Raw genomic sequence first — 14,992 nt, forward strand, 5'->3', positions numbered from 1 at the left:
AAGATGTGTGGAGGCCATTATCAGAATATTGTAAAGAATAAATATATATTTTTCTTCCCTGTTAGGTATAAATGAAATATAGGGTGGGGGGAGGTTTTTTTTATTATTGATGACAATGATTTTATGAAATATAAAATATAGGGAGGGAGGGGGACAAATTTAATTTGATAAAGATCAATTGTAAATTCTCAAGTGTATTATCTATGTTACAATGTTAATATCAATATTGTTGTATTGATGTAAGTTATAAAATGAATAAAGAATTTTTAAAAAGCTGTTCTTAAGTCAGATTTGTATGTAACTCAGAACTTGTAGATTTTAAGATTCTGCTCCCAGCTGAAAAAAGTGCCAACTGGCCCTACCAGTGTTTCCTCTAAGGTACAGCATGTACAACTACACACTGTGCTTAATGTGACCATTCATCATTCCTGAATCTGCTACAGAAGTGTAGGAGTCTGTGCCACTGGAAATACAGTGTTCCCCCACAAATTCACAGTTCGTGAATCATGGACTCACTAATTTGCGGTATGCTCCGACCGCCTCTTCCTGTACTAAAGGCGGGCTACACCAATCAGGAGCTGCGTGTCAAAGCCTTCTTCCGCCTTTTGAATGTGGTGTTTTGAAATTCACAGGGAATTCCGGAACAGAACCCCCATGAATTTCAGGGGAATACTGTACTGCTCAGTGAAGTCAAATGAAGCCACAACTGTGTTCTTAAGTATGAGTCATACTTAAGTTGGGCGTTTGTAACTCGGGGACTGCCTGTACAAAGTTTTAAAAAATTATTGAAAACTTCTTTGTTTGTAGAGGCATTTTAAGAATTTGTGTTTGGTGAAAGTGAACAAGCAGCTATTTTAAAGTTTTAACTTCTTGTTTTGTACTGATTTATTTTGTATGTACTTTTGTAATCTGCTTAGATATAAGAGGACTATACATTTTTTAAATGAATAAATTAACGGCCTCTTTTACAAAGTGCGCTAGCGGCTGCGCTGGTCTAACAGCCCCGAAGCCCATAGAGATTTAAAGGGCTTCGGGGCTGTTGCCCTGTGGCTTTGTAAAAGAGGCAGTAAGTTTTCTGGAACAAAATAATCTCAATAATACTATCTTTAATCATTATAAAATCTTATCTACCATCTTTATATCCCTTAATGAATCATATAAATCATATAAACCCCTAATAGACATACTCATATCAAGCACCATTCAATCATTTTTGGGATTCTGGAAAAATTCAAAAAATCTGAATAATAACTTTTAGTGGAATACAATATGCCAAATGCACAAATTAAGCTTCTGAAAGCTTCTGAAAAAAATATACCTAAAGACTGAACTAATCTGATTCCCAGTGGAATGTATCCAGTATATACCAGTAGTTATTCCTATGAGCATTGGAGCTGTTACTACCTGCGCTAAAAACACTAGCATGGCTTTGTAAAGGAGGGGGTAAGTTTTGTCTATTTTTCATCTCTGTCTCATATTTTTTCAGTTTTATAAAAAAAACAAAACCTTTTATTTTTTCAATAAAATATCTGAACTAAAATCAGGTTTAGTTCATCACATTCATGTTCAGAGTGTCTGGATTGAAACTTCATGGATCTCAAAGCATCCAAGTTACCCAATTCCTGGAATGAGATTTTAGGCTAGTCTCTGGATTTCTGCCAACCTCCTCATGATGCATAATGGGACCTGAAGCCAAGGTCCTTACTGAGGGCCAGATTCTCTAATATTGCTGGTAAAATCCGATGGGCCACTGTCATGGCTGTACATGTAATGATTTTAAAAAAAGATGAGTCATTCACGAAGAACTACACGCAAATGAGATTCATGGAGGTTCACAGAAGGTTGCCAAATTTACATGAGATGAGCTTCTGGTGATAATAATCGGCACATGCACAGAATAATCAATGGAAAGAGGTATAAATGTGTGCATGTACTGAGAAAAAGCTACGCCTTAGGCATGCCTTATTGGAGTGCAATATATGCACACATCATAGGCACTATTGGATGGAGGGGAAGGGAGGGGAGTTGCAAGTGTCAGTTTTCAACAAGTACACATGACATGCCTTTAGAACATGCACCTGAGATGCATGCTTTTGAGATGGTTTTCTCCCAAAAAACTATTATACAACTATACTATTATAATTTATGTGAATGTGGGTGTGTTTTTTAAATTTTATTTTATCAGGAGCCACGGCCAGAAACACATGCCTGAGATGTGCTTTTTACAGTACTGGCACTTCCAGACCAGCCATTAATGTTTGGTCATCAAAAGCCAGCACAACGCTTGGAGACTCACCTGGCGATGATGGAGAATTGCCCTGAGTGCTCGTTTAAATATTAACGAGTCCATTTTACTACCATTTTAATATTTATTACCTCAATGTAATACATTTGCATGGCAGAGTTAGAGGCTGCTAGGAAGCTCGTAAAAGACCACGGTGAACCGTTCTGATAATCACATGGTAAAATACTTCCAAGTTAAACCAGCTGGAGCTGGTTTAGCGACCTTTGCTCTCAGTCCTGTTTTGTGGGTTTCAAAATAGTTTATCATTTTGATTTCAAAAGTCTTATGTCCCGGGGTAGTTTTAAAATTTCCTTTCAGAATTCTCACCATAAAATCATCGATGCAATTCTCTGGTTTGTTGAAATTGTCATCCCACAGAGATGATTTCCTGGTTGACATTACAGTTTTTAATATGGTATCTATGTACAGTAATTCTAATTTTTAGCATCTGGCTTGTTTCTTCAATGTACCACAAACAAAAGAAAAATCCAACAGGAACTGCAGCAAATCCAAGTGAAAAGCAAAAACCAAAAACAACTGCAGACTATGTACAAGATGCTGAGATTGCTATGCTTCTTACAATCCAGCACTACACTCGTTCAGGCACTTGTTTTTCCCTTTAATGCTATTTTTTGCAAAACCTTATCTACCACGGACCCCTGAGGAAGGTGTGTTGTCTGAAACATGGACCGTGTCGGGTCCCTCGGTTGATAATAAGGTTGAATATACCATTAGAGTTTGAAATAAACAGTGCCTGCATCTTGTACATAGTCTGCAGTTGTTTTTGGTTTTTGGTTTTGTTTCTTCAATGTAGCATCCTTCTTTACGTTTTTTGCATTAAATGATATATACCACATTGGCAGGTGAACATGTGAAGGATTCCCTTATGCTGAATGTCTTTCCTATGTGAGAGATTATGAGATCCTGTGAAATATGTTGGCAAAGTTTGCAGTCTGGTATATTGCAGGGATGTGTGCCATTCTCTTCTTTTTTTAAGTTCAATAATTTTTCTTTTTTGTTGGGAGACATTTTGCTTGTATTGTAGGTATGAAAGAATGAATGCAGAACAACTGGGAAATAATAAAAAGTTTAAAGATATATGGGGTACATTGGAGGCATTTGTTCAACAGAAGATTGATTGAATTGATTAAACTCTTAATTTCTAGAGGATTTCTACACACATCCAGATAGGGAGGGAGGGAGGAAAAGGGGGGGATAATTTGTTTTAAAATTTGTTCAAATATAAGTGCTCTTACATGTTATATCTGAATATATATTGTTTGCACTTTGTATAAGTTTTGAAAATTAATAAAGATTTATATTAAAAAAAAGTTTATTGACTTTTAAATCACAATTAACAGAACATCCCCACATCCACCAAGGCACCAAGAACCAGGTTTTATAAATTTATACATCAAGAATCCATACTTTTATAAAATACTAGTGTTTAAGCCCATTACATTTTTTTTCTTTGTCTCTCTCCTTGGACGCTGTCTGTCTGTCATTCTTTCTGTCTGTGTCTCTCCCTGGCCCCCTGTCTGTTTGTCTTTCTTTCTGTCTGTCATTCTTTCTTTCTTTCTCTCTCTCTCCTTGGCTACTGTCTGTCTGTCTGCATTTCTTTCTGTCTGTCATTCTTTCTTTCTCTCTCTCTCTCCTTGGCCACTGTCTGGGGTTTTTTTTTCCTTTTCTCTCTTTCTTTGGATGCTGGCTGTCTGTCTCTATGTCTTTTTTTCTTTGCCTCTCTCTCCGTGGCTGCTGTCTGTCTGTCTTTCTTTCTGTCTGTCTCTCTCCCTGGCCCCCTGTTTTTCTTTCTGAATGTCTCTCTGTGGCCCCCTGCCTGCCTATATTTTTCTGTTGTGCCATCTCTGACTGTCTCTCCGTGGCCAACTTCTATCTCCCCCCCCCCCCCCCCGAGCAATGCTGTCTGCCCCCAGCACACCCCTCCCCCATAGCAGCCCCCTTTCCCTCTCCCTGACTGTCTCTCTGTGACCCCCTTCTGTCTTTCCCCCAGAGCAATGCTGTCTGCCCCAACACACCCCTCCACCCAAAGCAGCCCCCTTTCCCTCTCCCTGACTGTCTCTCCCTGGCCCCCTTCTGTCTTTCTCCCCCCACCCACCACCAGAGCAAAGATGTCTGCCTCCCAGCACACCCCTCTCCCAAAGCAGTACTGGCACGACACCCTTCAGCTATTCCTAAACCGCCACTCAAATTCCTCCAGTGCCGACAGCCATCCAAGCTGGCACACACGCCTCAAGCCACCATGCACCACCACCGTTGTAAGCCGCCTCACGCACCTCAAGCTGTTGCGCGCGCCTCATCAAGCCGCCAAATACGGTCACAGAGGGACATAGCACAAATCAGGTAATACAGCCTCCTAAGTGCGCATGCGCGCTTAGAGGATTATTATAGAGGATGGCAAACACCTTTGTTTACAACAACTACTTCCTCATACTTCCGCACCAAACAAATAGCATTCCACCATGCACAGTCTGAAAGTTCAGAGCTATTCCTCCAGCAAATCAAAATGTTCTGAATTACTAAATCCATTAATACATCAAATAACTTAGCTTTTGCTTCATGCAACAGTGCAACCAAGGCCACAGACCACAAAACAACCAATCTGTAAGTTAGTGGACCATGAAAATTAAAAATAGCTAAAACTCTTCCTCATATTGATTTCCAAAACAATTGCACACAAGAACAAACAAATAACATATGTTGAAAAGTTCCAACCTCCAGGCAACAAGACCAACAAATACCCGCCCCATCCCTTTAACAACTGTGATACTTTATAGGGTGTCCAAAGGGCCCAATGAGTCACATAAAAGAGTGACTGTGTCACTTAAGCGCTGAGAGGGTAGGCCTACAAACCCTCGTCCCCAAAGTCCCCCAGTCCCCCACTGTTTTCCCAAACTCATGCTCCCAAATTTGCTCTAAATCCACATATTGATTAACCCCCTTAAACTTAAACTTCCAGTAAACAGTTTAGGCTTTTTTTTGGTTCTGCCCAATTAGCCCCTCACAGAAATCTTGCAAACTAGCATCTCCCTTCTGAACAAATCCTAATAATCTACAATCTTTAAACAATGCCGAAGCTGTAACCAACGGTAAAATTGGGATACCCCTAAACCAAACTCCTGTCTCAACTCCTCAAAAGCCTTAAACTCACCCCCATTCATAAGTTGAGAACATACCAAATACTCCTGTCTTGCCATTTTCTTCTTTGGGAGTTTGTGTTGGAAGTTTGCTCTTTACCAGTTTTTGTTTTAGATTAGGACTAACATGCAGGGCAGGATTAATTCGTTGAGGGCCCCTAGGCACACAAGTACACTGGGCCCCCCTGCCCCGCCCCACCCCACCATGCGCCCAGGAGGAAACAGGAAGCTGCGTCAGAGGGAAGCTTTGGGCAAGCAACACCGCTTGCACAATTACAGTTCCCGTTGCCTTTCTTATCTGCGTTGCTTGCTTGTCTTACTTTCCGTTGATGGGGGGGGGGGGCCCGCGTTGCCGATTGGGGAGGCCCGTGTTGCCGATCGATGCTGGAGGGGCCCATCGCCGTTTGGAAAAAACAATGTTGATGCCCTCTTTCATCGGGCCCCCCTGACCATTTCGGGCCCTAGGCACGTGCCTACTGGGCCTATTGGTTAATCCTGCCCTGCTAACATGGCTACCACGCTATTTCATACTGTCATTAGGTTTGCAATAGCAAAATCCTGTCCCCAGTTTTGTGTTTCATTTGGTTTACTCTGGAATCATCATTTACCTATCTCTTCTACTCTTACTTTTTACTACAAGCATTGGATGTAACTAGGTAAAAGTAGCAAAAACTGGTTAAATTATTACTTCAATAAAAGTAACAAATATTATCCAATACTTCTTTACAAGTAAAAATAGCAAAATCTTTTACTTAAGTACTGTAACTAGTTACATTTACTTAGTCACTGCAACAGTGTTTCTCTGAACCATCTCATGTCTTTTGGGGCTCCTTTTAGTTTATTTATTTATTTATTTAAAAAATTTCTATACCGTTTAGAACTAAACGATTTACATACATACATAAAATTATTTTTTTAAACATAATAAAACAAACACACAAACATTCCTCTCTAAGATCATATCTACAAACTAACACTTACCTTCTCTTCTATTAAACTGCGCTAGCAGTTTTTAGCGCAGAAAGCCACGCTGCTCCCGATGCTCATAGGAACTCTATGAGCACCGGGAGCAGCATGGGCCATTCAGCACAGCTCCACGCACTACAAACTGCTAGCGCAGTTTATTAGAAGAGACCCCCAAGGTTTATATAAAAAGATCATGAATAATTCATCAACTATGCCAGAGAAGAAAATTATTGGCTAGAAAAAGGCGTCTACAAATAATTGCATCTCAAATAATTTTCTAACTCCCTGCCTACAGCTCACGAACTTGCAACTTATTTTATAGACAAGGTTAACAATATCAGGAAAAACCTAACCATGAATCAATATCCCATTCCTGTCCAGGATCAAATTGAACCAAGGTCATCATTATCTTCAAAATGCGCACAATTTAATCTCCCTAATCTTAGAGAGCTTGAATCCCTTATTAAAACTATCAATACCAAGGGCACTCAAGCAGAATCAATTCCTCCCTTCGTTATTAAGCGTTACTTTGCAATTTTCGGTCCTTCCATACTTGCTTTAATTAATGAAAGTCTCCAACAAAGCATTATGCCCACAGCATAGAAGGTAAGAGTCATTCACCCTATTATCAAGGATCATAAAATCAGTTCTGAATCATAGGCCAATTGCAAATATCCCTTACCTAGCAAAACTGACTGAGAAGATAGTGTTTAACCAAGTATCAGAATTTACAGAAAAAATGAATATTTTACACCCAAATCAAACAGGTTTTAGACAATATCACTCTACTGAACATTCGCTGATTGGCATGTCTACCTCCATACTTTACTACTTGGATCATCATACATCGGTTCTTCTGATTTCAATCGATCTTTCTTCAGCATTTGACACAATTGACCACAATCTTTTAATAGATAGACTTCAATCTATAGGTATTATGGACCAGGTCCTTCTTTGGTTTAAATCCTATTTTGAAAATCGTTCAACTGTGTCTTTTAACAATACAACTTCTGAAAGTTTCTCAGCATCATACGGTATTCCGCAGAGTTCCATTCTTTTCCCTCTTTTGTTTAATATTTTTCTCACACCTCTCATTACTCTTTGTCAATCCATTGGTTTTACCATATTTGCTTTTGCGGATGATATCTAGCTTTTACACCTGCTGGATCCCAATAGCTCCTCTAAAACATCAGCAATTAATGAGAAACTTGAGCAGATTCATCAATGGCAAAGAAAGGATTGGACAAATTTCTACTGGAAATGGGGATAGAGGGGTATAGATAGAAGATTACTGCACAGGTCCTGGACCTGTTGGGCCGCCGCGTGAGCGGACTGCTGGGCACGATGGACCTCGGGTCTGACCCAGCAGAGGCATTTCTTATGTTCTTATGGCTTGACACCAACAGATTATCCCTTAACATTAATAAATCAAATATTATGTTCTTCCCATGGAAAGATAGTTATAAACTTATCTTTCCAATTTCTATTAAAGGTATCACTCTAAAGTTGATAAATAGAATTAGGATTCTAGGGGTTATCTACGATGATAAATTAACCTACCATGACCATATTAGTAACGTTGTTAAATCAACTTTTTACAGACTTCGCCAAATCCGTTTAGTATCAAAATTTTTATGTCCAAAGTCCTTGAATATATTAATTCATTTCTTGGTTATTTCAAAAATCGATTACTGTAATGCCCTATTTAAGGGAATGGCTCAAAGGGAAATCAGACGTTTGCAGATCATCCAGAATGCTTCAATTAAACTTACTATGAAAGCCAAGAAATTTGATCATGTGACTCCTCCACTTAAAAAAGAACACTGGCTTCCTGTCGCACATCGCATAATGTACAAATTAAGTTTGCTTACCTTTAAATCTCTGATATCTAAAACCCCAGCTTTCATTTACAAATCATTGATTCCTTATACCTCATCTAGATTACAGAGATCTAATGACCAACATTTATTAATTATTCCCTCCCTTAAAATTATTAATACTCCATGGCATTTCATCTTTTCCATTACAGCTCCTCAAACATGGAATTCCCTTCCAATTTACTTAAGAGAGGAAAAAAATTTGGAGAAATTTAAGAGCAAGCTTAAAAGTTTTCTTTTTAAAGATGCATTTAATGACTAAAAGAATTGTCTAGGAGTTTCATTTTATCTTCATATCTTTTGAGATTCTTTCCCTTCCTATTGTTTTTAACCTTAATTGTCTTTTTTTCTATTAATCAGTTTGTATTTCTTTTCCTATTTTTTCCTCATGTTTTATTATGTTTATAAAATTAGTCTTTATTATGTTTTGTAAGATTTAGTTTTTTGTTAGTTATGTTTGTCCCCCCCAATTTTGTAATTTTATTGATTTGTTCATCGCTTAGAATTTGGAATAAACGATTAATCAAATTTTATAATAAACTTGAAACTCTTTTCACATCAATTTTGTATTTGGCCCACCAGGGAGTTCCATATTTTAACTCCTGCAAACAGAAAGTCATTTTACCTGTCTCCACAAGTCTTAGGCTAGCATTCGTTTTCAAAGCTGTGGGCTGGCGAGGTAAGTGCTCCGACGCTCACAGAAATTTTATGAGCATCGGAGCATTTATCTCGCCGGCCTTCACCTCCACCACAGCTTTATAAAAGCCAACGTTTATGTCCTTAGTGAGATACAGCCAACAAAACGAATGCAATATTCCAAGTTGGGGCTGGACTATTGACTTCTACATAGGCTCAGCGCTTCCTTCCTTCGGCTGGTTATGCCTTTCTTCTGTGCAGCCTAACATCCTTATGGCTACAGCCACCATCTTGTCACATCGTCTCACCATCTTGCGATCCCCAGATAATATCACGCCAAGGTCACTCTCCTGAACTGGGATTATCAACACATACAGCTCCTTAGGATTTCTGCACCACAAGTGCATTACTCTGCAATTTTACATGAAAATTCAGCTGCCAGATCTTAAGACTATTCTTCTCACTTTTGAAGATTTATTTATTCAATTTTCTATACAAATTATCAAAATAGTTTGCATAAATTTATTCAGGTACTCATGTATTTTTCCCTGTCTGTCCAAGTGGGCTCACAATCTATCTACCTGGTGCAATGGGGATGACTTGCCCAGAGTCACAAGGGGCAGCATGGGTTTTGAACCCACAACCACTGCGCCACACTCTCCCATGTCTCGTGTTGTCCACTTCCTCTGATGTGTCCACTCTGTTGCAAATCTTAATGTCATCCAAAAAAAAAGGCAAACCCTGCCCCCAGACTGCTCCTAGCCAGCTAGTTAATGGCGATATTTAGTAGCACTACCCAGTTAAGTGCCCCTAAATATCAGCATCCAGTCAGATCAGTAGGGATTAACCTGGAAGGAGCCTCTGCTGCCCAGTTAAACCTCTTTGAATGAATAGCTTAATTGTTCATGCAGTGGCCTGAAAACCCATGGGAGCTGGGTTCAATTCCCTGGACTAGTCACTTAAACCTCCATTGCCCCTGTATGTAACAAGCAGTATATCAAATCCCATCCCTTTACCCCTTAGGGCTAGATTCACTAACCCCCGATTCCGTGTCTGATCCATGTCCGATTGCATGCAGGGCGATGAATTCACTAAAGGCCTGCATGCACATGGGGACGATTGTTGACATGCCCCCCCACCCACCGCACGAATCTCTAGAGAGTGATCCATGAGCATGCGCAGACCATTTCACATAGTATTACTTTGAAAATAGTACTTCTTATTTTTTAAGTTCAATCTAACTACATTCCATCCTTTATAGACAGGATGTTAATCCCATATGATCCACATAGAACTCTACGTTCTTCCCAACAATACCTTTTAGCGATCCCTTCAGTCCGCCAACTGTTTTATGATACAACGCGGAAAACTATCTTTTCTGTAACCACTCCCACACTGTGGAATACTTTACCTCTGACCTTGAGACAAGAAAAGAATCTCAATAATTTTAAATCTAATCTTAAAACATTTCTTTTCAGAAATGCTTTTGAGATTTATATTTAATTTTTTAATCCAAAATCTCAAACATCAGGCCTTACATTAATGATTCCCTTTGTACCTTTTGTTTTTTACCTCCCCTTTCTTTTATTTTATGCAATGTATCCTCCCCATTTGCCCATCTGTATCATATTGTGTTTGTATGGTAATTGTGAATTTGTTCCCTTTATTTTATTTTTTTAACCTTTTTAAAACTTTGTATTAATTGGAAACCACTTTGACTATAAAAGCAGTATATTTATTTATTTATTTATTTATTTAGATTTATATCCCGTTCTCCCAGTAGCTCAGAACGGTCTACAAGTAAACATACACAGTAGAAGTAATTAGGCAAATAAGATGTACAATAGGTTTAGATGCTTGGACATACAAGATTGTGCAGTATTTATCAGGGTACAAACAATTTTTCAGAGTACAGACAATTTATCAGAGTACAGACTAAGAGAGGACTATACTGAAATTTAAATAAATTTAAATAAATTTAAAACATCTTCCTTGCCTGTAGATGGTCTGCGTATGCTCTCATTAGGAAACCTTTTTTTTTTTTTTTTTGCAAGCCTGTGACTTTAACCATCTTTAAGCCTGCAAGTTAAAACCACGGGCTTGCACTGTGGGGAATGGCAGGAGAGTTGGGGCGGCAGGAGAGATTCGGGGCTGAGAGCAGGAGATTGTGGTAGGCAGCAGGTCGGGGCTGAGAGCAGAGAAGCAGGGCGGCCAGAGCAGGAGAATCGGGGGTTTTAGCACAAGCGACTGGTCCTCACCAGTCGCTAGTTTTTTGATCGGCCAGCCAGTCGATAAGTTTAGTGAATCGCGTCTTTCCTGCTTTACATGCCAATTCCCCTCATTTGCGAGCACGGATCGGGATTGGATTGGAGAAGAGGTTAGTGAATAGGATCAGAGGGAAATCGGGTCACAAAGGGCTCGCAAACCAATCAGTACACGATCGGTTTGCTTAGTGAATTTAGCCCTTAGTTACCTGTTAAAATTGTACTCTAATTAAAACTTAGATCTCAACAAATATTTCTACTTCTTATGGACAGATGGCCTTAGTACTTTGTGAGTTTCCTTGGCTTTATATTTTGTGTGCTGAAGACCAATTAATTACAATCAGTGGGTCATCTGCGCAATTCCATACCTCTTACTGGCTGCTGGCCAAGATGTAGGTTTCTCTGTACATTTAATTTGTTTTAAGTTACAGTGAATGTAATGGTGTTAAAAGATGCCAAATTAGACAGATTACAAAATTAAAAGTTCTACACTTATACCCTTATCCTCTCAAGGATTCCAAAGTTACCGTAGATGGGAGTAGGATTCAAATTTTCAAGACAAGGTTGATCCAGTTCTGTTGTGTGGGTTTGCTTGTTTTTGTCCCCCATTGCATGCTGGGATTTGCAGTCTTGCTTTTCTTAGGTAATGCAATGGAGATATCAGAACTACAAGACCCCCCTCCCCACGAGTTCAGCATATATTCCTCCCTTGTTAAATTTATATCTCTCCTCCCCTGGTCCAGTCTCTCTCTCACCCTTTTCTGACCCCCTCCCTATGGGTCCAGCACTGCTCCCACATCTCTCTCACTCCCCTGTGGTCCTGTACAGTTTACGCCAGCTGCCACTTGTAGCAGCAGCAGTATAATAAGCTGCCTTCAGCCAGCCCCTGGGTCTTCCCTCTGGAGCATCCTGCCTCCTCTGATGCAATTTCCTACGGACAGGACTTGGCAGAGGGAAGACCTAGGGGCTGGCCGAAGGCAGTCTATCATGCTGCTGCTGTTGCTGCCAGCAATCAACATAAACTTTACAGGACCTCATGGGAGTGAGAGAGATGAGGGAACAATGTTACACCCCATTGGGGTTGGGAGAAAAGGGGAGAGACTGGACTGTGTGTGGGGGGGGGGAGGGAGGGGGGAAGAAAAGGCTTAGCCTGTAGACCAGGTGAGGTCAGAGGCTGGGCATTTTGGTACCCATAATTGCCAGCGCCCTTGGCCAGAGCTTAACCTAGTCCAAAGGTTAAGCCAGTCCTGTTAAGAGTGACCAGTGGCTCTTACTTTCAGGCTGAATATGAACTGGTGAAACTGTGATGTCACTTGCAGGAAGTCCTGTCCCCTTTCTGCTCTGCAGATAATCACTTTGTTTCAAGAAATATGTACTTGTTTTGCTTAGTCTCCCCGTTCTATGAACTCATGGATCTACTTTTCCAGGTTAAGTTTCATATGTTTCTGTCTAAGACTCTTACAAAGATTTTCCCCCTCTCAGGTAAAGAATGGGAGAAATGTCATTTGTCAATCAAGTTGATGAGTGACTAGAAGCTAGTACTGCTTAACATTCCTGCAGAATTCCTTGGCGTACACTGCACTGTACAAAAACACAGTTTCCAATTCATCTCAAGAAAAGAGAGGTCTGGTGAGGAGTGGAGGGGATTTGCTGGATATAACAGAAGCAGATGGTCAGGAACCAGCTACCCCTTTAACAGCAGTGATATCAATACACTAACAGGGGAGGGAGACTTATCTGTTTCTGTTCCAAGTTCATTTGGTATCTGATACCATCAGCCTATTGGTACAGTGATCTGAGCGGTTCACAATCTAATCAGGTACTCTTAAGTATTTTCTCCATCTGTCCTGGCAGCCTCACAATCTAACTATGGAGGGTTAACTAACTTGCCCAGGGTCACAAGGAGCAGCACTGGCATTAATAAGGCTGGTTCAAAAGTTGATTGAGGGATAACATATAGCAGGGGTGTCAAAGTCCCTCCTCGAGGGCCACAATCCAGTCAGGTTTTCAGGATTTCCCCAATGAATATGCATGAGATGTATTAGCATACAATGAAAGCAGTGCATGCAAATAGATCTCGTGCATATTCATTGGGGAAATCCTGAAAACCCGACTGGATTGCGGCCCTCGAGGAGGGACTTTGACACCTCTAACATATAGAGTGGCAATGCTATAAGATGGTTGGATAATCTGTTATTTTCATATAATCATACAATTCCGTGCGTGCCAGCCACAACCGCCTCCTTTTAAGCAGGCGGTAATTTTTCGGCTAGCATGCACTAATGTGTGTGCACTAAAAATGCTTGTGCACCTTAGTAAAAGGAGCCCTTAAACTTCCAGTAAACAGTTGAGGCTTTTTTTGGTTCTTCCCAATTAGCCCCTCACAGAAGGAATCGAAAGGAAATAACTGGGTGGGGTTAAAGTGTACTGTGTTCCCATGTATTATCACAAAAAAATGTTCTGATTTGATTAATCATAATTCAATGAATACTTCTATGTCTTATATATACTTGCATGTCAGTAACTTCAATAAAATAAATTTCAAATATTAAAAAAAAATTGTTTATCTCAGATGAAGGCAAAAAAAAAATGTTCCTCTGTATTAATCAACAAGAAATAAGTGAAAAGTTGGAGTCATAACAATAAGAGAACCCCCCCCCAAAAAAAGTTCCTTTTCCCCCCCTCTGTGCTAAGGACCATATATATGTCTCTGACTCTGCTCCTGACAATATAGAGATGAAACTGACAGGTTCAAACTGTTCCAGATGCTTCAGCTATTTCACAAATCTGAACAGAAACAGACTTTTTGTCAGAGCCAGCAGCGGGATCTCCCTGAATGGCTTACCAGGCGTTTCCAGTTCTCTGGAGAATTGCTGGCCCTTCCAGGCCTTTTGCCTCTTGCGTGTAAGGACCTGAATTCTTCCTTTCTAAGGAATCCTAAGGATTCACTCGTATTGTGCAGAGGTTCTCAACAGAAAATGATATGGGGACAAATTTGTCCCTGTCCCCGCAGGAACTCAATTTCCCCATCCCATTGAGTTTTGTCGCTGTCCATGCTCCGTTCCTGTAACCTCTGCCTTAACTGCACAAATCTTGAACACTTATGATTTTCAAGTGTTTGAGGCTTGTGTAGATGAGGACAGAGCTTATAGGAATGGGGACAAGAAAAGAACTCGCTGGGATTGGATGGGAAAATGAGTTCCTGCAGGGACAGGGAAAAATTTGTCCCTGTATCATTCTCTACTTGGGAGAACAGTATAGAAAATAGTGTGAAAAGTTTCGGCCTCTGATAACCAGACTAGAGCTGGTATTATAACATCATAATGCCTCATTCCACCAATAAGAGCCAACCTCATCAGTGATGTCACAATGACTTGATTGTCCTTTACTTGGCTCACTTTTACTACATTTTGATTTCTAGAGTGGTTCAGTTTAAAGAATGACATGGGAACAAATTTTTCCCCATCCCCACAGAAACTCAATTTCTCCAGACCAACTCCGTGAGTTATGTCCCTGTCCCATTCCTGTAAAATCTGCCTTAACCGCACAAGGTTTGAGGCTTGTGCAGATGAGGACGGAGCTTGCAGGAATGGGGACGGGATGGGGAAAATGAGTTCCCCTCGGGGACGAGGAAAAATGTGGCCTTGTGTCATTCTCTAATTCTCAGCCCAATCCAGTCTGGTTTTTGGGATAACCACAATGAATACACATGAGAGAGATCTGCTTACAATGGAAGCCATGCATACAAATTTAGGGGCTGATTCTGTAAGTGGCACCTGCCACGGCAGACACCTACAAAATGGATGCCAG

Source organism: Geotrypetes seraphini, chromosome 3 (genome assembly GCF_902459505.1).
Source record: "Geotrypetes seraphini chromosome 3, aGeoSer1.1, whole genome shotgun sequence".
In the NCBI taxonomy this organism is placed as follows: Eukaryota; Metazoa; Chordata; class Amphibia; order Gymnophiona; family Dermophiidae; genus Geotrypetes; species Geotrypetes seraphini.